The sequence below is a fragment of the Mauremys reevesii genome, linkage group 2, assembly GCF_016161935.1.
Source record: "Mauremys reevesii isolate NIE-2019 linkage group 2, ASM1616193v1, whole genome shotgun sequence".
Lineage (NCBI taxonomy): Eukaryota > Metazoa > Chordata > Testudines > Geoemydidae > Mauremys > Mauremys reevesii.
In genome coordinates this window covers 278,006,980-278,031,992 of record NC_052624.1, presented here as the reverse complement: position 1 = coordinate 278,031,992, position 25,013 = coordinate 278,006,980, and the positions used below count along the sequence as shown (strand labels likewise).

Genomic DNA, 25,013 nt, shown 5'->3' with positions numbered 1-25,013 from the left:
CAGCAAAATGTCTGATTATCAGAAAAAAAAATTAGCAGGCATAACATAATACTTGAGTTTTTATTTTGTTCCGGCAAATTTTTCTTAAACAAATAGGTCTTCTTTGGCTTTTCCAAATTGCCACAATTAATAAAGGTCCAGTATTACTTTTCTGCAATTTTCCATGTTTTGTCTGCAACTCAGCTGCAATTATTTGACAATCATCCCACGATTCAAATAGGGCCTTAACAATGAGATTCTGGAGGTGATGTCAAAGAAACTGACTGAGATTGGGGGTTGGCTGGAGGGAGACAGGTCAGAGAGCTCATAGTTGGAGTCATGTGGATGGAGGAGATGGTGTCTTGAGAGAGAGAGAATAAGAAGGATCCACCAAAAGAGTTGCTTCAGGCGTGACCAGAGGAAAGAATTGCTCTCCTTTGGCTTTCACAAGCCTTCAGGTTGGAGGCCTTGATCAGGGGAGTCTAAGGCAGCTGAGAGATTGAGAAGGATGAGGATGGAACATAGGCTCTAAAAATTTGGTCATAAGACAAAGAGCAGTTTGTCAGGTGCAGAGAAAAAATTCCAGATAGGGGGTTTGATGGGGGGTGGAGGGGGGGAGGGGAACAAGTATAGAGATGGAAAAGAGGAATTTGAGCTCATGTTGTAGATAGAGCATTAAAGAACTTATGGCTGAAGGCTCTGTATAGTAAGTGATTATCACTTTTTCTTTTTCCTTATAGGTTAACATTAAATATTGTGTATATCTGAATTTTCTCAAATCTAACAGCAGTCCAAGGGTGGAAACGGGGGGGCTTGACCAGACCCAGAACTTCCAGCACGCTCTGTCCCTTGTTATTTTTTCTGTCTTTTCTATAATCATCTTCATTCTGTTTGATTCTGTTTTTATTTATTTGCCCTCTTTTCCTTTTGCCCCTGTATCTTCCTTCTATGCCTCTCTCCTTTTTACCAGGTTCAGCGTTAAAAGAGCTTGCAGAGGGAACCTGTACAGAAATTATTCAGTTTCCTTTGGCATCAAACTATTTCCTCATCCTTTGGCTAGAAAGGGGGAGTGAGTAATACTCTAGCCAGTTTCCTTTTGCAGCAAGGCTCCACCTTTATACAGATGTAAGTCCATTTAAAGTTTTAACTCTTCCCCCTCCCCTCCCCTTCCACACACACAGACACAGTTAAACTGTTGTTCATCTAATTTTGGGACCTGTCCTCATACTAACTTTTTTTCTTTTGCTTCAAACTGCACCAGCAGCCTATAGGCATTTGATGCCCTGGGTATAGCAGGAGGAAGGCATATGTGCTTTCTCACTTCCACCATCCTAAATATTAAGTTGGTGAAGAAAATGTGCACTTGGGTTGTGGACAGTGAATAGACAATGAAGCTGCCTACTCAAACATTGAGCCACCTCCTGCTGCTCCTGCAGAGATTATAGTAGGTTGTCTTAAAGCTTTCTTCCAAAGTTTTTCTTTGAACTGTTGATAGAAGAGAGCATCAACTTTTTTTTACAAAACCAGTTTTGCCTCTCCTGGAATTGACACCCCCTCATCTATTATTGGGAGTGGACTATATCCACCCTGATCGAATTGGCCCTGCCAACACTGGTTCTCAACTTGTGAGGTAACTCCCTTCTCTTCATGTGTCGTTATATAATGCCTGCATCTGTAATTTTCACTCCATGCATCTGAAGTGGCTTTTTATCCACGAAAGCTTATGCCCAAATAAATCTGTTAGTTTTTAAGGTGCCACCGGACTCGAACTTCTTTTCTGACCCCTTCACACTACCATGGTCCTCTGTCAGGACAGTGGTTTAGTCCCTGCACTCTGGGTGAAAGAAGGGATCCTTTTTGTTAACAAATCAGAGGTTTACAGTGCGAAGATAAAGCGTGACTGCCAGGCCAGCTGATACAGGCTGAGGCAGCAGGAAAGAACTGAGTGGGCTTCACTGTCTGTAAGATGCACTTCCCACTCCATATCCAGTTTCGTTTTTTTTTTAACCCCACACACCTACCCCAAGCCAATTCCTGTGTGCAACCCCAGCTTCCATTTATTTTTTGTGGGGAGCAGAGGAGATCAGGCTATCAAATGCTTTATCTTCCTCTGTGTCTCCTTCAAGTTCCTGGAACAGTTTGAAATGGCAAGAGCCTCTTCTGTATTTAGGAGCTGCTGCTGCCTCCTCCTTGCCTGGTGCTGGGTACTAAGCTATGTGGACTACAAAAAGGAAGGAAAAAATTAAATTAGCCAAGCCTCCAAATAAACTAAATAAGTTATTTGGGGCTGGTTGTGTTTTAATTTTTTAACTAAGTAGTGGATATTTCTTGCTTTTCTGAAACAGAGCATATGGGGTGAGGAGGAAGAGTACAGCAGTGTTTTAACCCAGCGACATGGATGCTCAGCTCTGCCACATTCCTCCTTTCCCGGCCCTTTTCTCTGAAGCTGTGAAGGACAATAAATGATGTGCAAGGAGCTGAAAATAGGAGCACAGGATTTGCCATACCAGATAAGACCTCTGGTTCATCTGCTATGACAGTGGTTCTCAAACTTTTGTACTAGTGACCCCTTTCACATAGCAAGCCTCAGTGCGACCCCTCTTATAAATTAAAAACAATTTTTTATATATTTAATTCCATTATAAATGCTGGAGGCAAAGCAAGGTTTGGCTGGAGGCTGATAGCTTACGACCTCCCATGTAATAACCTCCCAACCCCCTGAGGGGTCCCAGCCCCCAGTTTGAGAACCTTGTGTTATGATATCCTGTTTCCTACAGATGCTTCAGAAGAAGGTCAAGGAACACCTGTAATGAGTTACTTTAAAATAACTTGTACATAAAGTTAACCTTAACTTTGCAGTTCTTCAGTAATGCCCCAATACGCCTTGTTAACACATATACCTTAAGTCTGACAACACAACAGTTGCTGAAATATACAAGCTCTTCACCTCCTTTTTACAACCCATTCGCTCTCACCTACAGGATTCCATCTAACACTATTAAAGGACAAAAAGCAGGGAAAAGATACATTATACCTCTGTTTAACATTACAAGGGGGCAGAAGAAAACCAGTGTTTTTTAGGGGAGCCCTGCAACTTGGGAACCCCTCAGTCAAATTATCTCAAATTTGGATCACTAACATTGTCCCATGCCTCCATGAGGCACGTGACATTTCAAATCAATCTGATTAACTGTTTGGATTTTAGAGCACTTACAATAGCTGAGGCTGCATACAAATTAGAGGGTGAACAAGAAGTGATGAAAGCAACATGAAATGTAGTACAGACGCTCACCGGGTTACGCAAACCCGATTTATGGGAATCCGGACTTACGGAAAAAGTTCCGTAAGTTCTGTAAGGTTTTTGTTTTTTGTTTTGTTTTATTTTTCATAATTGTTGGAGATACGTTCCCGACTTATGCAAAATTCGACTTACGCAAGGTGTTCCAGAATGGAACTCTTGCGTAAGTTGGGGAGCTTCTGTATCTACCTTGGTAGTTCATTTACTTTGGTTTGGATTTTTTGTAAAGAGTAAAGGTTTTTTGGTATTTTCATGAGTCCTTACCCCTAGTGCTGTTACATTTAGTTACTGAGAGTCTAGTAGTGCTACTAGTGTCCAATATCTAATAACACTTCCTGCATCTAAGGTCTATAGGTTTACTACCAATCACTCGTAGATTAAAGGGGAGAACGATGGACTTAAAGGACAGGAATTCAGGAGACTAAAATTCTATTTATGTCTCTTCTGAAGACTTGAATTATCTTGGTCAAGTAAGTTTAATCACTCTTCCTCAATTCTTCTATCTGTAAAATGGTGGAGATAACACCTAGCTCAGGCTTAATTCACTAGTGTCTAAAGCACTTTGGGATCCTCCAATGGACGGTACTAAAACTGTTAAACTATTTATTCCCCCAAGGGATGTTGGGTCAGAATTGCTCACTCAAGGTGCCTGGGATGAATCTTGCAGCAGCAGTCTTAAATGATTCATACTTGGCAGTGCCCTTGTTAACCTTTCATAGTGTCTGACTTAGGATTTACATTTGAATGTACTAAATAAAATCAAAGTGGATAAGGGGAATTACATCTCAGAAAATGAATCTATCCCTCTGGGGTAATATGCAACTTGGCGGGGTCTAAAACTGTGGTTTTTATCTTTTATTATATAAACAGTGGTTTAATTTCTGCACCTCACTTCCATAGGCCTGAGTTGGTGAGCTCCATCCAGGGAAACACAATATTTTGCTGGTCTCAAAGTGTGAGGTTCTCTCTTGTTTTCTCTGTAGTTCTTTGCTGTGGATGTTGGAAAGAGTTATGGCTCCTGCTCCTACTCCCACTCCTCTCTTTACAGTGCCATTATGGGAATGCTGTAGTTTCTTAATTGTGTTATCCTGGATTTTGATCAGTCCGTCATCTTCCATATCAGATTTAAGCTCCTTATCTGAGGCTTCAAGGCCCTACCCAGTTCAGTGTGTGTGTCTTGTCTACTGTTTGCCTTTGTCTTTTAATTTCTACTTCACCCAAACTGTAGAGCTGACCACATTCTTCTCACTTGCACTTTTGTGTCTTCTTTCATACAGCCTCAGTGCCTGCAGCCCCTTTCCTAATCTTGCCTACCATGCTTCTACCCATGCCATTTTCAAGTCTCACCACAAAATATGCTTCTGCAAAGCCTACAAACCCTTTTAGTAACTTCATGTGTAAGCTGGGGTATGCACATCTGTGCATGTGCATGTTGTAGGAAGATGAAGTACACTTTTAAAAATCAATACTCATGATGCAGTTATCAATAACAGCAACTGCATAATATCTCTTAGCACTTTTCCTCCCATCCCCATTGCCTAGCCAACTCTGTTACCTGTTTGACATCAGTTCTACACTCGTTGAGGCAGGGACATCTTTTATTCACATTTGCGGCTGTGGAGACCAAATAGGGGAGGATTTCTCCTCAAATGATGTCATATTCTTTGTCTGCAGATATTCTCTGGATTTGAATGTTTATAGCTCCTAATATCTTGATTTTAAAGATGACATTAATGCTCATATTTCTGCAAACAACTAGATTAGCCACCATTTTATAGTCTCGTATATTTCTCTCCATGAATAAAGAAAGGTAGAAACTGCCTACTGATGCAATTCTCATGTAATTAATATTGTTTTTAATGCAGTTGTTAGCTTTTCTGCTTTCAAAATAACAGGTTGGTTGGAACTCTTGATGAGAATGTCCATTGATTCTATACCACTACTTTTCACTGTTAAAATATGCCAGCTCTCACTTTTGATTTAACATTGGAGGCTTACTCTCAAATGCATTCAAAGGTGAGTCTGTTTTATTGCTGTTCTAGTATTAAGTTATTCGAGGGACTGAACTCACTACTGAGATTACATAATTCAGTTTTTTAATGTCTTGGTAAATGTGAGTCTAGACTAAGTTTAAAATCTGGACTGTGACTTTTTTTTTACTTTTGTGAAGTTTATCTCATTGTGGCCTCTACTGGAAACTAATAATGCATCTTCTATTTGAGAGAATTCCTCCTGAAGTTACAGGGGAACAGACTCATTGATCTAATAGGTCTTTTCTTTAATTCCTATGATTTACCAAATCTCAAACTTTTAAGGGCACCACTGAACTAGAGAGTTTACAGTTATGTCACCCTCCTCCAAGCGACGTAAATTATGCTGACATAAGATGTAGTGTAGACATAACCTAAATCTCAGTAGAGGCAGAAATCTCTTGAGTTAATGTCCTTAGGAATGTCTGCACAATAGCTGGGAGGCGCTTTCCAATGCGGATAGAGACAGACATGCACTAGCTAGCGCAGTAAAAATAGCATTGTGGCTGTGGTGTCATGGACTGTGCTCGGGCTAGCAGCCTGAGTACAAAACCCATGGGGTTGGACAGGATTGTATTCAGGTGGCTAGCCTGAGCCACTGCTCATGCCATCATGGCCAGACACACTGAATTATTTTTAGCACAGTAGGTTGAGCAGAGCTAAAGTGCCTCTGTCTACCTATGCTGGGAAGCACAGTTCCAGCAGCTGTGTAGAAATACCACTAGTGAAAACTTAGGCTTCAGGCAGACTTAGAAGAGAGATATTTAAAAGTAACTTCAGGGTATACAGAACTGCCTTCAAGCCAAAAAGTTGAGCTAAGAGGAAAGTTTATGAAATTAATGTAAGCCTTCAAGGTCTGAGAAATTGCATGTTGTTTTGGGGATTTATTTTTAAAGCATATCTTCCATGATTATAACATTAAACTTTTGTTTAGAGAAATATTATAGAATATAATAATTGGATCTCTCTATTTAACATATTGTTACCATATTTTACTTTTGTTGTTTTTGAGTACTTAGTTTGCGGAAAGAAACAAAATGTGATGCAGTCATTGCCCTCTAGAGCAGTGGTTCTCAAACTTTTGTGCTGGTGCCCCTTTTCACACAGCAAGCCTCTTAGTGCACCCCCCCCTTATAAATTAAAAACACCTTTAAATATATTTAACACCATTATAAATGCTGAAGCCAAAGCGGGATATAGGGTGGAGGCTGACAGCTTGCGACCTCCCATGTAATAACCTCGTGACCCCCTGAGGGGTCCCAACCCCAAGTTTGAGAACCCCTGTTAAGTTAATTCATGAAAATAGGGACTTACACTTGGATTTGCATAACACAAAGATTGAGAACCACTGAACTATAGTCTTGATAGTTTCCCTAGAAATAATTGGAGTAGATAGAGCTTAGGTGAAAGCTGCCATTTGCCACTCAGTAGACATGATGGGTTGATAAACTAGAGCCGGCAGGGGTTGACAAGAACCAGGCTGAAGATGTGTGGAGTGTACCACCATAGGAGGCATCAGAGATTTAGGACAGGATGGGGTATTTAAAGTGAAGGATTTCCCTTAAGAATTGTCTTGTCTAATTTTAAAATCAGTTGGTAAGGATAAACAAATAGTTCACTAGACTGTCATAATAAAAATGTATATTCATGGTTCAGCTCTAAACTTCAGTGTCTCCCAATTCTCTCTAGGGGAGAATATTATGTGATTGTCACTCTCTTTATTTCTTCCCATCCTTCTTTCTGTCTCTCTGCTCACTCTGACTTTTCTCCATCCCAGTTGTAAGCAGTTGATAAGAATGGCGATGCTAGGTCAGACAGTGGTCCACCTAGCCCAGTATCCTGCGTCTAACAGTGGTCAGTGCCACGTGCTTCAGAGGGAATGAACAGAACAGGGCAATTATTGAGTGATCCATCCCTTGTTGTCCAGTTCCAGCTTCTGGCAGTTGGAGGTTTAGGGATGCCTGGAGCATGGGGGTGTGTTCCTCACCATCTTGGCCAATAGCCACTGATGGATGTATCCTCCATGAACTTATGCAATTCTTGTTTGAACCCAGTTATACTTTTGGCCTTCACAACTTCCCCTGACAATGAGTTCCACGGACTGTGTTTTGTGTGAAGTACTTCCTTATGTTTTTTTTTTTAAACCTGCTGCCTATTAATTTCATTGGGTGACCCCTAGTCCTGGTGTTATGTGAAGGGATAAATAATACTTCCCTATTCACTTTTTCCATACCATTCATGATTTAATAGACCTCTATCATGTATCCTCTTAGTCTCTTTTCTAAAATGAATAATTCCAGTCTGTTTAATCTCTCCTCATTTGGAACTGTTCCATACGCCTGATCATTTTCATTGCCTTTTTCTGCACCTTTTTCAGTTCTAATCTGTATTTTTTGAGATGAGATAAACACAACAAGAAGCTGTTTTCAATGCGTGTACCATTGATTTATACAGTGGCATTATGATATTTTCTGATTATGATATGTTCTGTTTTATTTTCTATCCCTTTCTTAATGGTTCCTAACATTCTGTTAAGATTATTGACTGCTGCTAAACAGTGAGCTGATGTTTTCAGAGAACTGTCCATGATGACACCAAGATTTTTCTTGAATGGGAACAGCTAATTTAGACTCAATCATTTTGTATGTATAGTTGGGATTATTTTTTCCAATGTACATTACTTTGTACTTATCAGCATTGGATTTCAGGTGCCAATTTGTTGCCCTGTTACCAAGTTTTGTGAGATCCTTCTGAACTTTGTACTTAACTATCTAGAGCAGGGGTAGGCAACCTATGGCACGTGTGCCGAAGGCGGCACGTGAGCTGATTTTCAGTGGTCCTGGCCACCGGTCCAGGGAGATCTGCATTTTAATTTAATTTTAAATGAAGCTTCTTAAACATTTAAAAAACCTTATTTACTTTACATACAACAATAGTTTAGTTATATATTATAGACTTATAGAAAGAGACCTAAAAACATTAAAATTTATTACTGGCATGCGAAACCTTAAATTAGAGTGAATAAGTGAAGACGGCACACCACTTCTGAAAGGTTGCCGACCCCTGATCTAGAGAACCACCTCACTGTTCACCATTCAATAAGTTTGCCTCTTCAGCCCTACCATATGTAAAACACTCCTGCACTTCATGCTGATGGAAACTCGCTTTCCCTTACAAGCATGAGACAGTTTTCTTCTACATCCAGTGCCTGAGCTGGCTGTATAAGGAAGCTGAGTAGGATCATACACTCTTAATTTCCCTTCTGAGCCTTCACTGTGAATACAACTTTGGCAGCTGCTGGCTAATGACTCCTTGTCGATGGTGCATACAGGCAGGTGTCAGTAAAAGCCACCAGAAGGCATGGTAGGTGGCCAACACTCTGTGGAGGACTTGCCACATATGTATTGGGGGAAACACTGAGAGATGCTCAAAAAACTCCTGAGATCTCTGTAGTCATGCAGAGAGAAATGTTTCTCTTTGTGACAGTGTTTTTAAAAGGAAAGTAGTATTTTGTTAAGTTAAAAGTTCAGGAAATGTACTCAGTGCAGAATATTTTTCAAATTTGCTTAAATCTTGGTATGAGGGGAAGAGTGGTCATACATGTATTATTTTCTATGACCTCAAAGATGAATTTTCAAGCTGTTTAGCTTTGGTAGACATTTCATGTACAGGCTGTGAATATGTGTGTGGTTTTCTCTTTCACTCGCTTTTGTTCCTTTTTATAGCTTTTATGAATCTTTGCAGTAGAATTCAGTGCTCTGTTACTCATACAATATTTTCTTTTTATTTTTAAATCTTGTCTGCATTTTTTCAATGCATCTCCTTTCACTTCCATTCCTCAGGTTTTCTCTCCTGCTGTTCTCTTTTCTGCCCTTTTGTGAATTCTCCCACTAGTTTCCTTTCTCCTTTTTTTTGTACTCCCCATTTCAAATATTCACCATCACACACACATTCTCTTGAGGAATGAAGGATTAAGTGCTATCCCTGCAAGCTCTGGTGTGAGCTCTTTGCCTTAACTGTTGTCCCCCTATCTGGAAAAGCTCTCTGTGTAGGACTGCAGGGCAAACACAGATAGCACTTGACAGAGTATAGTGTAGAAGGCAAGAGCACACTGAGTTTAGCAGTGTGAATTCCAAGAGGTAGGAGGGGTTCACCACTGATAACATGTGACCAAAGAGGAAAGGTAAAAAAAGAGGACTATCTAGCCATGGCTGTATCTCTTCTGAAGAACTAAACAAGGCTGAGCTATGTGTCCCTTGTTCAGCATATTGCAGTAATTTTACCTTCACCCCTGTCCTGCTTCATGAATAATAGTTAAATTGGCAGATTTGGTCTAATGAGAATGGGTGTTGGTGATCTCAAGCCATTCACTCTCACAGCCTTGCATTAGGTTAGTTGACCGGCCAAAGAACTGAAGTCAGCGTAAAACAACCCCCCCTTTTAGCCACGGGTCAAGCAGTGTTTGTGCTGTACAGGGCTGACCTGCTTAAGATGAATAAAAGATCATTGGGCAATGTTGAAAAGTTCATGATTTCTTTTGCTCTCATTCTCACAATTGTGCACTGAATCAAATTCTAAAACACTATGTATTACTGAATGGAGTTTTACTAACTTGCTATGCAGGGTTGTGCTACCTTCCGCAATAATGGACAGTGTGGTGCAGCACAGAAAAATATCTTCAGTTTGTTTGTTTTTAAAGGTGAAGTATAGTCATGCCACACTAATTACTTTGTGGCTTATGGATGATAAGGCACTTATATTTTAAAGTGCTACAATCACTTCCTGAAAAAAGAACTATCCTTTGGACTAAAATCTCTCCTGCTTATTCCGAGTTTTATTTGTGCATGTTTGTAAAATTAGCTAAAATGTGGTCTAGCTCTTCTGCTTATACATATACCTGGAGGAAACAAATGCTTATTCTTTGTGTAGTGTCCTTCTGGGTGTGACATATGAGGGTACAATCCAGACTAATGAGTAGCTGTGTCACCACTGCCCTCTAACCTGGGTATCCTTCACAATGCTTTGTTGATGTTGCCTCCAGCCTGGACTGCTTACAAACAGCATCCACCACACAAGTCACTCCCAGCTATGTCTGGGTGTGCTGCAACCAGGCAGCCACACCTTGTCTTTTACTAGTCTGTGTTATACTACAGTATGATCCCAACACACTACCAGTTTTAGATTTTCCACCAGAAATGTATGTACTGTACTGCCCAGCCCTCTCCTGGACAATATAAATTTATATAAGGTCCATTATTTCTTTAATAGAAATAATGTGCACACAATTTGCCACCCAAGATGGAGTTTCCCAAACACTTCAATTTAAACACACAATTTAAACGATTAGGTAAAACAAGTTTATTAACTACAGAGAGTGAGAGATACGTTGAGTACAAGTAATGAAGCATAAGAGTCAGAAACAGTTTTAAGAAAATAAAGTTAAAATGCTTACTATATTATATTCAAGCAAAGTTTCTCACTGTATATTTTAAGCCGTTTTAGTGACCAAACCCTCTAGGTCAGGACCCTTTCTCGCAGAATCCAGTGAATGCTTCCTTTGTGGCTTCAGTTGCCTTGAATGTGATGGGCCTGGGGAGAGAAAGGGGTGCCTTAGGGCATTTGTCCCTCCTTTTTATATCATCCGTCCCCCTCTTGAAAAACATTTTCAGCTGAGATTCAGGAGACAGCATCTATGTGGAAGGATATTCCCTACTGGTTTTTTCCAATTGTTTGAGCTTCTTTGTCTCCCCTTCTTGCTTGATGACCCTTTTTACTGCTTAAATGCAAATTAGGCGGAGCATACATTCCTTTGTTTAGGACAGACCTGTTGGCCAACTTCTCCTTGGGTAGGGCTGTGGTTTGGAATATGTGTTAATGTTATACAGGGAACTCTTATAACTTTATATACAGTGTTGCCACACGTATTACCAGGGCAATAATGACCAACAAATTATGAGTTTTCAAGTGCCTTTGTACAAGGCATACTTTGTACAAAGATTATTACAATAGCATGTTGGCTGAGGGCAAGGGTACATTCTGTCAAAATGGGTGCTCCACTCTAGGTGCGCTTGCGCCCCCTGTACCTTCGAGTGGAGATTTCTGATAGTAGTGTGTGTTTCGCCCACGCATGTGTGCTGGTCTGCCTCGTGTCCTGTACGATTGTTATTATAGCACTGTATGGGTGAACGGCCCTCAGTTCCTTCTCAGTTGCCTCAGCTTGTGATGGAACTCTGGCACTTGTCCCTATTGAGATGAACTCAATTGTGTCCCAGTTTTTTTTTTGTAGTAGTTAGCATTAGTATAATTAGTTAGTAGGTACTAGTAGCTTTAGCTTCCTAGTTTAAAAAAATGTTTTTTCATATATATTATATACAGATAGATATTAGTAGATAAGGTAGTTGTGTATCAACAGCATGCTCAGTACCACAGAAGTTTAGTTTTCCATCGGTCCTGGCTGTATCTGAGACTCCGATTCACCACTGCTGAGCTCCAACATATTTTCGGTACCCAGGACATCGAGATCTCCGGAAGTTCACTCAGTACCAACAGTTTCACTACAGATTTCTCTGGGAGCTGTACCATTTCATAGTGAGTTTGAGGAAGAGGATTCTGATGAAGACCTTGCCTCGTTTTCTCAAATATCAGTACAGGACTCTCCTCCTCACCCCTATAGAGGCCTCTTTCCAGAAGTCTCTCAGCCTTCGACTACTCATGGCACAAGGTCGAAGCCACCCGGGGGTGCCCTGTCCTATGCCTTATGCACCTCCTCAGTCATACTGGGACCTTTGGGTAGCCATTCACCAGCAATTTTCCAGGGCTTCGAGCACCACCTGTTGCAGAAATAGGCAGCCTTCATCGCCTATCTTCTCTAGGACACCTGATCCTCAAGAAGAAACTTTTGAGGAGCAAGATGCTAGAGCCAATGACGAGGTCTCTCCTCTGGCCAACATCTCTTCTCTGGATGAAGAAGTTTATACCGCCTCCTCCATCCTTGGCAGATGAATTTAAACAGTTCCAGGATCTCATGAAGAGAATTGCTGACACCTTGCAGAATCCTATTGAGGAGTGTAGGGAAGTGCTGTGGCCTCCCTCAGAGCCAGAGGAAGAGGAACCACTCTCTGCCTGCCTGGGTGGGTGGAATCAGGCCAGGCTCGTCCTTCCCACCAGAAGTTGAGAGTCGGGGCAAGAAGTACAAAAGGTGGAGCCCCCAGCTCAATTTGAGCAGAGCCAGGGAAGGAGACAGATGTGTCTTATGTGCTGCAACCCGCCGACCCTGCTGCTGAGCCAGGCAGCGCCCTGGACCTAGGGAGGACCAAGGCCGGGGAGGAGCTGGTGGGACTGCTGGTGGCTGAGTACTCTGATGCTGCAGCGGATCCTGAGACCATAGAGCCTGATTCGGGACTCTGGTAGGAAGCAGCCCAGGGAAACCAGATGTCAGTTTGGTGGTGTGGTGGCTTAACAGCCGGTCAGCATGTTGCGGGAGGGCTCTGGGCTGGGACGTGGTGGCAGCCTCCCCACCATAGTCTTCTTGCTAGCTCTTCCCGTACCTAAGGGTTAGAGCTTGTAGACAGCTTGTTAGCTCTACAGGCCTGAATCTACAGACTGCTCTTTAGCTCAGCCCTGCCTGAAGGTCTAGGGTCTCTTGACTGTTTGGGGGTTCCACCCTGTTACAAAGGCTGGGCCAATAATGCCTACTCTGCTAATTCCTCTGACACTAGGCCATCATCCCAGTGACGTAGTGAGGCAGTGTGGCCTCCCTCAGGCCCAGAAGAGGAGGGACGACCATAACCCCATTACAAGGAGCTTAAAGAACTTCATCATGAGCTTCTTGACATCCTTCATTCATCCTCATCTGCCCACATGGCGTTGTCTGTCAAAGAGGCACTTCTGGGCCCCTGTAAAGATTGTCTGGCTACTATTCCATTCTCTTGTGTGTAGGCAGATACGAAACAGCAAAAGACAGTTTGTTTTTATTTTCTCATCCCTCTCCTAATTCTTTGGTGGTTGACACAGTTAACCAATGTGAAAGGCAGCACCGTGCTAAATCCAGGCTACAGGAAAAAGTTATGAGAAGGGCTTCCTGGCTCTCAGCTTTCCAGATTTCCGAAAGAAGTCCAGAATATGCAATTTGGATGGGCTTGTCGAGGGTCTGAATTACCATCATAGTCCTTACAAGCTGCAACAGTTCACATGCCTTCCTCCCTTCAGTGACTGCCTTTACCACTTCAGGCAGGTTTTGGAGTTGATCACTACAGACAAGTGGATTTTGGATATCATCTCCACAGGGTATGCCATTCACTTTATAACTCTTCCACCAACGACCCCTCTCATGAGAGCTTGCTTCGTCAAGAAACAGACTTTCTTCTATAGCTTGGATGCTATAGAACCAGTTCCCATGCAGCACAGAGGAAAGGATTTTTATTCCAGGTATTTCCTGGTACCAGAAAAGAATGGCAGTTGGAGACCATCCTAGATTTGAAGTTACTCAACGCTTATGTGAAGGCACAAAAATTCAAAATGGTGGCACTTTCAGCGATAATTCCTTCATTAGATCAAAAGAATTGGTTCTCAGATCTTGACCTTCAGGATCATAGAAGAAACATAGAAGATTAGGGTTGGAAGAGACTTCAGGAGGCCAACTAGTTCAACCCCCTGCTCAAAGCAGGACCAACCCCAACTAAATCATCCCAGCCAGGGGGCTGTCTCAAGCCGGGCCTTAAAAACATCTTACGGGTGGAGATTCCAACACCTCCCTAGGTAACCCATTCCAGTGCTTCACCACCCTCCTAGTGAAAAAGTTTTTCCTAACAGCCAACCTAAACCTCCCCCACTGCAACTTGAGACCATTGCTCCTTGTTCTGTCATCTGCCACCATTGAGAACAGCCTAGCTCCATCCTCTTTGGAACCCCCCTTCAGGTAGTTGAAGGCTGCTATCAAATCCCCCCATACTTATCTCTTGTGCAGACTAAATGAGCCCGGTTCCCTCAGCCTCTCCTCATAAATCATATGCCCCAGCCCCCTAATCATTTGTTTTGCCCTCTGCTGGACTCTCTCCAATTTGTCCACATCCTTTCTATAGTGGGGGGCCCAAAATTGGATGCAGTACTCCAGATACTGCCTCACCAGTGTCGAACAGAGGGGAATAATCACTTCCCTCTATCTGCTGGCAATGCTCCTACTAATGCAGCCCAATATGCTCCAGTTGGTCCCCAGCCTGTAGAAGTGCATGGGATTCTTCTGTCCTAAGTGCAGGACTCTCCACTTGTCCTTTTTGAACCTCATCAGATTTCTTTTAGCCCAATCCTCTAATTTGTCTAGGTCACTCTGGACCTTACCTCTACCCTCCAGCATATCTACCTCTCCCCCCAGTTTAGTGTCATCTGCAGACTTACTGAGGGTGCAGTCCATCCCAACATCCAGATCATTAATGAAGACCGACTCCTGGGGCACTCCACTTGATACTGACTGCCATCTAGACATTGAGCCGTTGATCACCATCTGTTAAGCCCAATGATCTAGCCAGCTTTCTATCCACCTTATAGTTCAATCGTACAATCCATACTTTTTTAACTTGCTGGCAAGAATACTGTGGGAGACTGTATCAAAAGCTTTGCTAAAGTCAAGGTATATCACGTCCACCGCTTTCCCCATATTCACAGAGCCAGTTATCTCATCATGGAAGGCAATCAGGTTTATGAGGCATGATTTGCCCTTGGTGAATCCATGTTGACTGTTCCTGATCACCTTCCTCTCCTCCAAGTTCTTCAAAATGGATTCCTTGAGGACCTGCTCCATGACTTTTTGAGATACTGAGGGAAGGCAGACTGGTTTGTAGTTCCCCGGATTCTCCTTCTTCCCTTTTTTCAAAGATGGGCACTATATTTGCCTTTTTCCAATTGTCTGGGACATCCCCCCCCATCACCATGAGTTTTCAAAGATAATGGCCAATGGTTCTGCAATCACATCAGCCAACTCCCTCAGCACCCTCAGGTGCATTGCATCCAGCTCCATGGACTTGTGTATGTCCAGCTTTTCTAAGTAGTCCTTAACCTGTTCTTTCACCACTGAGGGCTGCTCACCTCCTCCCCATACTGTGCTGTCCACTGCAGCAGTCTGGGAGCTGACCTTGTGTGTGAAGCGCGAGGCAAAAAAAAGCATTGAATACTTCATTTTTTTTCCACATCATCTGTCACTATGTTGCCTCCCCCATTCAGTAAGGGGCCCACGCTTTCCCCTGACCACCACCTTGCTAACATACCTGTAGAAACTCTTCTTGTTACCCTTCACATACCCTTCACATACCTTGCAATTCCAGTTGTCCTTTGCCCTTCCTGATTACACCCTGCATGCTAGAGCAATATGTTTATAATCCTCCCTAGTCATCTGTCCAGGTTTCCCTACTTATACAGCCCAAAATGCCATTAGCATTCTTGGCAGCAAGGGCACACTGTTGACTCATATCCAGCTTCTCGTCCACTGTAACCCCTAGGTCCTTTTCTGCAGAACTGCTGCCTCGCCATTCGGTCCTTAGTCTGTAACAGTGAATGGGATTCTTCCATCCTAAGTGCAGGACTCTGCACTTGTCCTTGTTGAACTTGCATCCGAAGAAGTGAGTATTCACCCACGAAAGCTCATGCTGCAAAACGTCTGTTAGTCTATAAGGTGCCACAGGATTCTTTGTTGCTTTTACAGATCCAGACTAACACGGCTACCCCTCTGATACTTGACATCAGGTTTCTTTTGGCCCAGTCCTCTAATTTGTCTAGGTCCCTCTGTATCCTATCCCTACCCTCCAGCATATCTACCTCTCTTCCAAGTTTAGTGTTAACTGCAAACTTGCTGAGAGTGCAGTACACGCCATCCTCCAGATCATTAATGAAGATCTTGAACAAAACCGGCCCCAGGACCGACCCTTGGGGCACTGTGCTTGAAACCGACTGCCAACTAGACATGGAGCCATTGATCACTACCCATTGAGCCTGATGATCTAGCCAGCTTTCTATCCACCTTATAGTCCATTCATCCAGCCCATACTACTTTAACTTGCTGGCAAGAATACTATGGGAGACCGTATCAAAAGCTTTGCTAAAGTCAAGGAATAACACATCCGTTGCTTTCCCCTCATCCACAGACCCAGTTATCTCCTCATAGAAGGCAAGTGATTATAAGCAATAGGCAAAACGTCAGTTAGTTACCAAAAGAAAATATAAGCACGCAGTCTAAACTCTCAATTCTATTAGACTGAGCAACATTTAGATTAAGCAGTTTTTCTCACCCCACTGGATATTGCACTCATGTTATAACAGTCTTCGATGATGACCCAGCACATGTTGTCACTGCAGATTTGATGAAGGGCAAAGAAGGTACCAATGTGAGATTTCTTAAAATAGCTACAGCACTTGACATAAGGTTTAAGAATCTGAAGTGCCATCCAAAATCTGAGAGGAACAAAGTGTGGAGCATGCTTTCAGAAGTCTTAAAAGGGCAACACTCCAATGCAGAAACTACAGAACCCGAACCATCAAACAAACAAACAAAAAAATCAGCCTTCTGTGGGTGGCATCTGACTCATGATGATGAAAATGACCATGCATCAATCCGCTCTGCTTTGGATTGTTATCCAGCAAAACCCGTCGTCAGCATGGATGAATATCCTCTGGAATGGTGGATGAAGCATGAAGGGACATATGAATCTTTAGTGCATCTGGCATGTAAATATCTTATGATGCCGGTTATAAAAGTGCCATACGAATGTAGTTATTTTTTTGTACATAATTCAGCATGTGTAAATTCAACTTTACTGTAGTGCAATCTCTTTATAATTACTTATATTAGGTGAATTGAAAAATACAATTTCTTTCATTTTTTTACAGTGCAAATATTTGTATTAAAAATAAATAGAAAGTGAGCACTGTACACTTTGTATTCTGTGTTGTAATTGAAATCAATGTTTGAAAATGTAGAAAACATCCACAAATATTTAAATAAATGGTATTCTATTATTGTTTAACAGTGCGATTGATTGCAATAATATTTTTTAATCGCATGATTAATCGCGATTAATTTTAATTGCTTGACAGCCTTAATTGGAATATAAATATTGTACTATTTCAGTTTATAGTATATAGAGCCGTATAAACAAGTCATTGTCTGTATAAAATTTTAGTTTGTACTGAGTTCGCTAATGTTTTTAATGTAACCTGTTCTAAAACTAGGCAAATACCTAGATGAGTTGACGTACCCCCTGGAAAACTTCTGTGTACCCCTGTTTGAGAACCACTGCCATACAAGACCACTATTTGAACTGATGGCTACCTGTTCGCTGCTCCATTTATCCATGAAAACGGCATTCCCAATAGCCATCACATTGGCGTGATGGGTTGCAGAAAAAAGGGGCTCTTATGGCATGACCTCCTTGTCACAGTATTTTTTTTAAGGACAAGGTCATGTTGCAACCTCACCTCAAATTTTTACCTAAAGTTTTCTCCAAGTTCCATATTAACCAACCCATTCACCCGCCAGTCTTCCACCTAAACTTCACTTAGATAAGCAAGAGGCACTACTGAACACCATTGACATCAGGAGAGCACTTCTATCTGAATTAGGACTAAACTCTTAAGAAAGACCCCCAAATTTTTTGTCTTGCCCACAGATAGATTGAAAGGGTCTGCAATCTTTAATCAAAGACTTTCCCAGTGGATATCTGATTGCATAATACTTGCTATGAATTTTGTAATATTCAAGCACCTTTGGACATACAAATTCACTATATGAGGTCCATTTCCATCTCTATGGCATTTCTCAAAAACATGCCCGTTACTGAAATAAGTGAGGCCACTACCTGGGCTTCTATGGATACGTTCACTGAACGCTATTCAATTACTCACAACTCTGCTTCTGATATTGTGTTCGTCTCGGTTGTATTTTCTTCCATACTGGACTGTACTCTGAAGCCTCCTTTGCCTTATGGGGAACTGCTCGGTAGTCACTTAAAGTGGAGCACCTAAAGGGACACTACTCAAAGAAGAAGAAATGGTTACTCACCCTGTGCAGTCACTGTAGTTCTTTGAGATGTCTGTACCTATGGGTGTCACACTACTTGCCCTCTTTCCCCTTTGCTTCGGAGTTCTCTGTTATAGGGATTTGCGGTAGAGAAAGAATGGAGAGCAGTTCGCCTGCGCAGTGTTATATAATGATGGTACGGGGCATGAAACTGACTAGCATGCATGCACGGGCCAAACAGACAGTGCTATGACAATCTCTGCTCAAAGGTGCAGGGATTGCAAACTCATCTAGAGTGACACACATCTCAAAGAACTACAGTTACTGCACAGGATGAGTAACCAGTTCTTCTCACCAGATACTGTTTTCAGATTTTCTTCAGGGAGACTTTTTTTTTTTTTTTTATTATTTGTAGTCTTGTAGCACCTAGAACCCTCATTCAGGAATTGGGGCCTCGTTTGTGGTATGCAACTCTCTCTCTCTCTCTCTCTCTCTCTCTCTCTCACTCAGCATCAAGATACATTTAGACCAGTGGTTCTCAACCGGGGATAAGAGGCCCCCTGTGGAGGGCTGCAAGTAGGTTTCGGGGGGCTGCCACGCAGGGCTGGCATTAGACATGCTGGGGCCCAGGGCACAAAGCCAAAGCTCCATCACATGGGGCTAAAGCCTGAGGCCCTGAGTCCTGCCGCCTGGGGCTGAAGCTGAAGCCTGAGCAACTTAGCTTTGTGGCCCCCCCGTCACGTGGGGCCCTGGGCAGTTGCCCTGCTTGCTACCCCCAGCACTGGCCCTGGCTTTTATATACATAAAAACAGTTGTTGTGGCGCGGGTGGGCTGTGGAGTTTTTATAGGGGAGGGCTCAGGAAGAAAAAGGTTGAGAAACCTTGGTTTAGACTGTTACGGTTTCATCAGGACCCATCCATCCAAAACCTTTTTATTCAATATCTTCATTAACGATTTGGAGGATGGTGTGGACTGCACCCTTAGCAAGTTTGCAGATGACACTAAACTGGGAGGAGTGGTTGATACGCTGGAGGGTAGGGATAGGATACAGAGGGACCTAGACAAATTAGAGGACTGGGCCAAAAGAAATATGATGAGGTTCGACAAGGACAAGGACAAGTGCAGATTCCTGCACTTAGGACGGAAGAATCCCATGCACTGCTACAGACTAGGGACCGAATGGCTGGGCAGCAGTTGTGCAGAAAAGGACCTAGGGGTTACGGTGGACGAAAAGCTGAATATGAGTCAACAGTGTGCCCTTGTTGCCAAGAAGGCTAATGGCATTTTGGGTTGTATAAGTAGGGGCATTTCCAGCAGATCGAGGGAAGTGATCATTCCCCTCTATTCAGCACTGGTGAGGCCTCATCTGGAGTACTGTGTCCAGTTTTGGGCCCCACACTACAAGAAGGATGTGGATAAATTGGAGAGAGTCCAGCGGAGGGCAACAGAAACGATTAGGGGGCTGGAACACATGACTTATGAGGAGAGGCTGAGGGAACTGGGATTGTTTAGCCTGCAGAAGAGAAGAATGAGGGGGGATTTGATAGCTGCTTTCAACTACCTGAAAGGGGGTTCCAAAGAGGATGGATCTAGACTGTTCTCAGTGGTAGAAGATGACAGAACAAGGAGTAATGGTCTCAAGTTGCAGAGGGGGAGGTTTAGGTTGGATATTAGGAAAAACTTTTTCACTAGTAGGGTGGTGAAGCACTGGAATGGGTTACCTAGGGAGGTGGTGGAATCTCCTTCCTTAGAGGTTTTTAAGGTCAGGCTTGACAAAGCCCTGGCTGGGATGATTTAGTTGGGTTTGGTCCTGCTTTGAGCAGGGGGTTGGACTAGATGACCTCCTGAGGTCCCTTCCAACCCTGAGATTCTATGATTCTATGATTCTTGAAAGCATGAAAATAATAAGGGAAAAGTCTCCAGCACTTTTTTTTTTGTAACCACCTTCACATCACGTACAATATTGTTAACAACACACTCTAATGCGCGATAAGGCATTCACTTCTATCTCCAGTAGATATCATAACACAAGATGTACCCCAACTGACTGCCACATAGTCCGTTTATTTGGAAAATTATTTTGACTTAATATTGCTGGGGTCACTGTTAAACTATTTGCATTCAACAGGTATCAAGTATGTGACTAATCTGAATTTTCATATGTCAAAAAAGGATCCTGATCAAGTCTAAATTATCATTTCAGACTTCCATCTCAGTCATAGCAAGTACCTACTACTGAGCGCTGGAAAATCTACTTAAGGTATGTGGAATTTCCAGTGAACTAATTTTTTCACTGCGTTTTATTAATGTTGGGTAAAACTGTTTAGGCTGAGATATTCTAAAGCACACAAGGACCTTAAGAGAGCACAAGTCCCATTGAATTTTTCAATCAGACTTGCGTTGCTTAACTCTGTTAGGTGCTTTTGAAGATCACAATGGTAAGTAATTGATGTTAAACTGTAACAAAATTCATCCCAGATTCCCTTTGACGTAAATCTAGTTTAGATGGCATATGAGATCATGTAATCTTTTCATTGTACTATTGTAAAACAAATTTTATAGTTATAAATAAATTTAACTGTCGAATACATGACCCTTCTGTTCATTCACTCACTTCTCTGAAAGAGGGGGAGGGTGGGAAATCTTATTTTGGATTGTTTTCCATGTTTGAACTTAGTCAAAAAGGATTTTTTTTATTTGAGAAAAATTCATTAAGCAATTTTTGAGTTATGCAAAGCACTCAAAAATATACTTCTCTTAAGTATAAGGGATGCAGTGTTTCCTAGTGGATAGACCACTGGACTGGGACTCGGGAGGCCTGGATTCTATTTCTGGCTCGGTCACTAGTCTGCTGGGTGACCTTGGGAAAGTCATTTCACCTCGTGGTGGCTATATTTCTCCATCTCTAAAATGGAGATAATTATGCTAGCCTCTTTTGTAAAGCCCACCGAGATCTTCTTTGAGATCCACTCATGAAAAGCGTTGTAAGTGCTAAGAGGTTTTAATAATTAGTAGTAGTATTGATGCTATAGGGAAGTTGACCACACTTGCTGAGCTCTTAATGGATATGTAAGTGGTGTCCAATGAGGCTATTTTCTTCAGAGTGTCTGTGTATGTTGCTTACGCTATGCCTTAAAGTTGTAAATGATATCCACTGAAGTTTTTTATTTTTTACCAGGACCCTGTAAAGACATAGCATCTTTGTGACATCACTATTGCAGTCTTCCTGCCAGTCTGATGGGTGCAGGGGTTGCTAAGCTCATTCTGTCCTGTGGACAGCTTGTGTGAGGGGCATTTGAAAGACCCTTTCTTACCTACGAAAGCTTTGTAGCTGCTTCATACCAAAGCTGCTGAACTGAACACTGTAGAATCAGGATGACACTATGGTAATGGAAAAGAATTTTAACAATCTTCTAGTTCCATATTGTACTTCCTATGGTTTCAGGTAGAAACTGTATTTTCTGTATATTCACTCTGCCAAATCACAAATATGAAATATGTCTGTCGCCTGTGGTGTTCAACCCTTCTACTTCTCTTCTTTATGCCTTGAGTCCTGTTTGGTCTCCTTTTTAGTTCATCTGTGCTTTCCCTAAGTGCTTTAATCCATCACTGCAGGGTTATTATATTTTATCAGCATTGAGACTGATATTTTTTTGACTTGTTTCCCTTGCTGATTGTAGCCTTTAGTTTTATTTAAAGTTAATTTTAGTGATGTTATATTACACCAGCATTGGTTTGGCTGTTGTGGCTACAGTTTCAAGCTCAACAGAGTGAAAGTCACCTCTGCTACTTTCTTCAGATTTAGACTCCCTAGGAACACATAAAGACCAAGGATAGTGACTACACATGCACTTACAAGTACAAGGTCTAGTCTGTTTTACAAGTTTTATTAAAGTTATAATTAAGGTTAAGATTACCCATGCATACAGAAATTCTATAAAGACCTATGCACAAATTACAAATATAGTTATGCTCATATCCTTAAGGATATTCTTAAGGTATGATGGCTGCCTTGCCAATTGATCATCAGTACAGGGATGGCTCCTGCTGGAGTTTCACATAGGGAGCTCAATTTTCCCACTCTGGGGACCCTCTTTTTATAATGTGATTCTGACTATACCTCATACCCGGTGGTTAGGGCGTGTAGAATAATGTGACTACCGGGTATCTTGTAAGCAAAAAAAAAAAATACTCTTACTGTTAATTTTTCACAATATCATCCATTGGTAAATCTTTTCCTGTAATCTTGTGGCACAGTTACTTACTTACGTCAAGCATTTCTTAAGTCTAGTATGGCTAAGCTAAAGTATTACAGGCCTCAGCCTGTAGGCCTTGCGTTTCAGCCCTCCTTACTTAGATATCTAATGCATACTTATCCCTTCTGATTACTGATCAGTCTTATACTTCCATCATTCCACAACTTAACTCTGTTTAGCATACGATTATATATGACATACATGTTAGTTAATCATAATCAAGGCTATGATTTTGTCACAGAGGTCACGGATTTTGAGACTTCCAAAGACCTCAGTGACTTCACCCGCAGTGGCTGGGAGCTGCCGCTTCCCATGAGGGAAGGGAGCTGCGGGGGACCCCTGCAGCTTCTGGTCTCAGTGGTTGGCGGGGGGATCCCTGCAGCCTCAAGCCCCCGTGGGTGGCAGAGGGACCCCTGCAGCTCCGAGCCAGGGTGGAGGGGGACCCTCAAGCTTCAAGCCTGTCCCACAGCTGCCCAGCAGGTTCCCATTTTGTCATGGATATTTTTAGTAAAAGTCACGGACAGCTTCCGTGAATTTTTCTTTATTGTCCGTGACTTTTACTAAAAATATCTGTGGCAAAATCTTAGCCTTAGTAATAACATCACACAATGAATGAGCAATAAACTAAAATCATTGGCTACATGATGTTTTACTTGGATGTCTGGGTTTTTTGTATAATTGGTTGTAGTCAACGCAGAATTGTGGAAACTAGTTACTCGCTCTTGTTGCCCACATCTTAATGCTTTTTGTTGCTACACTCTTTTGTGGTGAGCAGGGTGGGTGACGAGTCTAGCAAGATTCACATCACTCATGTTTTGAACTGTAACAAAATCTTTCTGCCGACAGTTCAGGAGTGCCAGTGCACTTACTCACCAAACTTGCTGATTCAGTTCATGCCATTATTTTTGCCCATTTAGACTATTGTAATGGCTTTCTTGCTGCAATCATGATTAATACATGTCAGCAGGTACAAAATCCTGCTAGCATTCTGGATGTAGCAAAAATAAAACTGCATCCCTGGCTGTGATACACTGAAAGCTACTCTTCAGATTAACTTCAGGGTACCCTCTTTCACTTTATAAAGTCCTTGAAATTCTGTCTATGAGATAGTTGGTCTGTAGATCTTCCGTCACTAGTGAAGGTCACCTAATGCTGGTTCACTTGTCTCATTACTACCCAAATGTGCAGCACTATGTGACTGTCTTCTCTTGCACACTAACACTTTCTCTAATTTCTTGCCCAGGGATTTCATGGATGCTAATTAGCCTTTTTTTGCTTTTAAAGTTCTAGGTGAATAATTACTTCTCCCCTCCTGCCCACCCACTCTTCCCCTCATTTCCAATGTGCCATATCTATTTGTACTAAACTCTTGCATAGCTATGAATAGATTAATGCCGTAGCCTGATTAAAGTTGGTTTTCCTGGGTTTTTTTTTCCATTCGAGTTAAAGATAGTAAAGTTCAAGTTTTTAGCAGTCTGCAGTTTTATCACTTCATTAAAAAACCTGAAGCTTTGTAGTTAGAGCAAACAATAAAGCCCTGAAGTTCCAACCTGGATGCTTGAGACCAAGATCCAATGTCCTGTACAGCATGTGAGACCTGAATTAAGCAGCGGGGACCTCAGGGTTACATGAGGTGGCCTCCCCTATCCTCTTTCCCCTTCACTGTTCTTCCTTCTCTCCTTAGGTCAGGTCTAATCAATATAATGTTTAAGTATTATTATTTGTATTATGGACCAGGGTCATACTGTGTTTTCATTTTTTATAGTAAACTTAGTTCATCTGGTCATGCCCCAGATTTTCAGTCTGTCTTAAATTTTTATATTGACAGTGAATAGAAATTGTTGGGAGGGAGTATATTAAAGATTTTGTTAGCTGGGTAAGAGATAGCTAGGCCATTGGCAGCTGGTAAGGCATGGGGAATTGTTTGAATTTTAGTTTCAAGGCGGTAATTGAGACTTATGGTAATGGGCAGTGGAGGCATGATCCATTTTTCTGAAAAGTTTTACACTGTTTATAACACCAGTGGTTAAAGGCTAGTATGAGGCCCCTTACCTGCTAATACCTGAGTTCAGGCCCATGTGTTTCATGTAGCAGTTGATATCCCTGACATCTACAATAATGAAGGCAATGCAATTCATGGTCTGTTTTAGGGGTTAGCAGTGTCTTCAACAGTAGCATGGATAACCCAGAAAAGTCAGAGCCTCAAATTGTCTTTCTGCAGGTAAAAAGACTTCCAAGTTCATCTCAAAATGTATTTATCATGTGTAAAAAGCCTAGATGGGAACTATCCACATTTAGGATCTTTTTTGATTGTTTCCTTTCATTTCAGTTGACCTTTTAAAATGGACAGCTGTTAATGTAATGATGTCATGTACAAGCGTGCTTTTTGGTCTGCAGCCATTTGTACTTTGGAATACACAGTGTGTAAAAGACTGAAGTGAGTCATA

The 25,013-nt window shown here is 42.0% G+C and overlaps 1 protein-coding gene across 11 annotated transcripts in view; it reads left to right on the top strand.

The window, feature by feature from the left end:
- PTK2 (protein tyrosine kinase 2) overlaps positions 1–25,013 on the top strand; it is a 383,889-nt gene that overhangs the window by 6,468 nt on the left and 352,408 nt on the right. For 2 of the 11 annotated variants that reach the window (XM_039527645.1, XM_039527646.1), the window contains exon 2: positions 20,514–20,570. The exons of 8 other annotated variants lie outside the window; for them this stretch is intronic. The gene's annotated coding sequence lies outside the window, so the exon portion shown is untranslated. Of the gene's footprint in view, positions 1–20,513; positions 20,571–21,589; positions 21,697–25,013 lie in introns of those variants that run through there. One more of the 11 variants, XM_039527648.1, reaches the window with a different exon arrangement.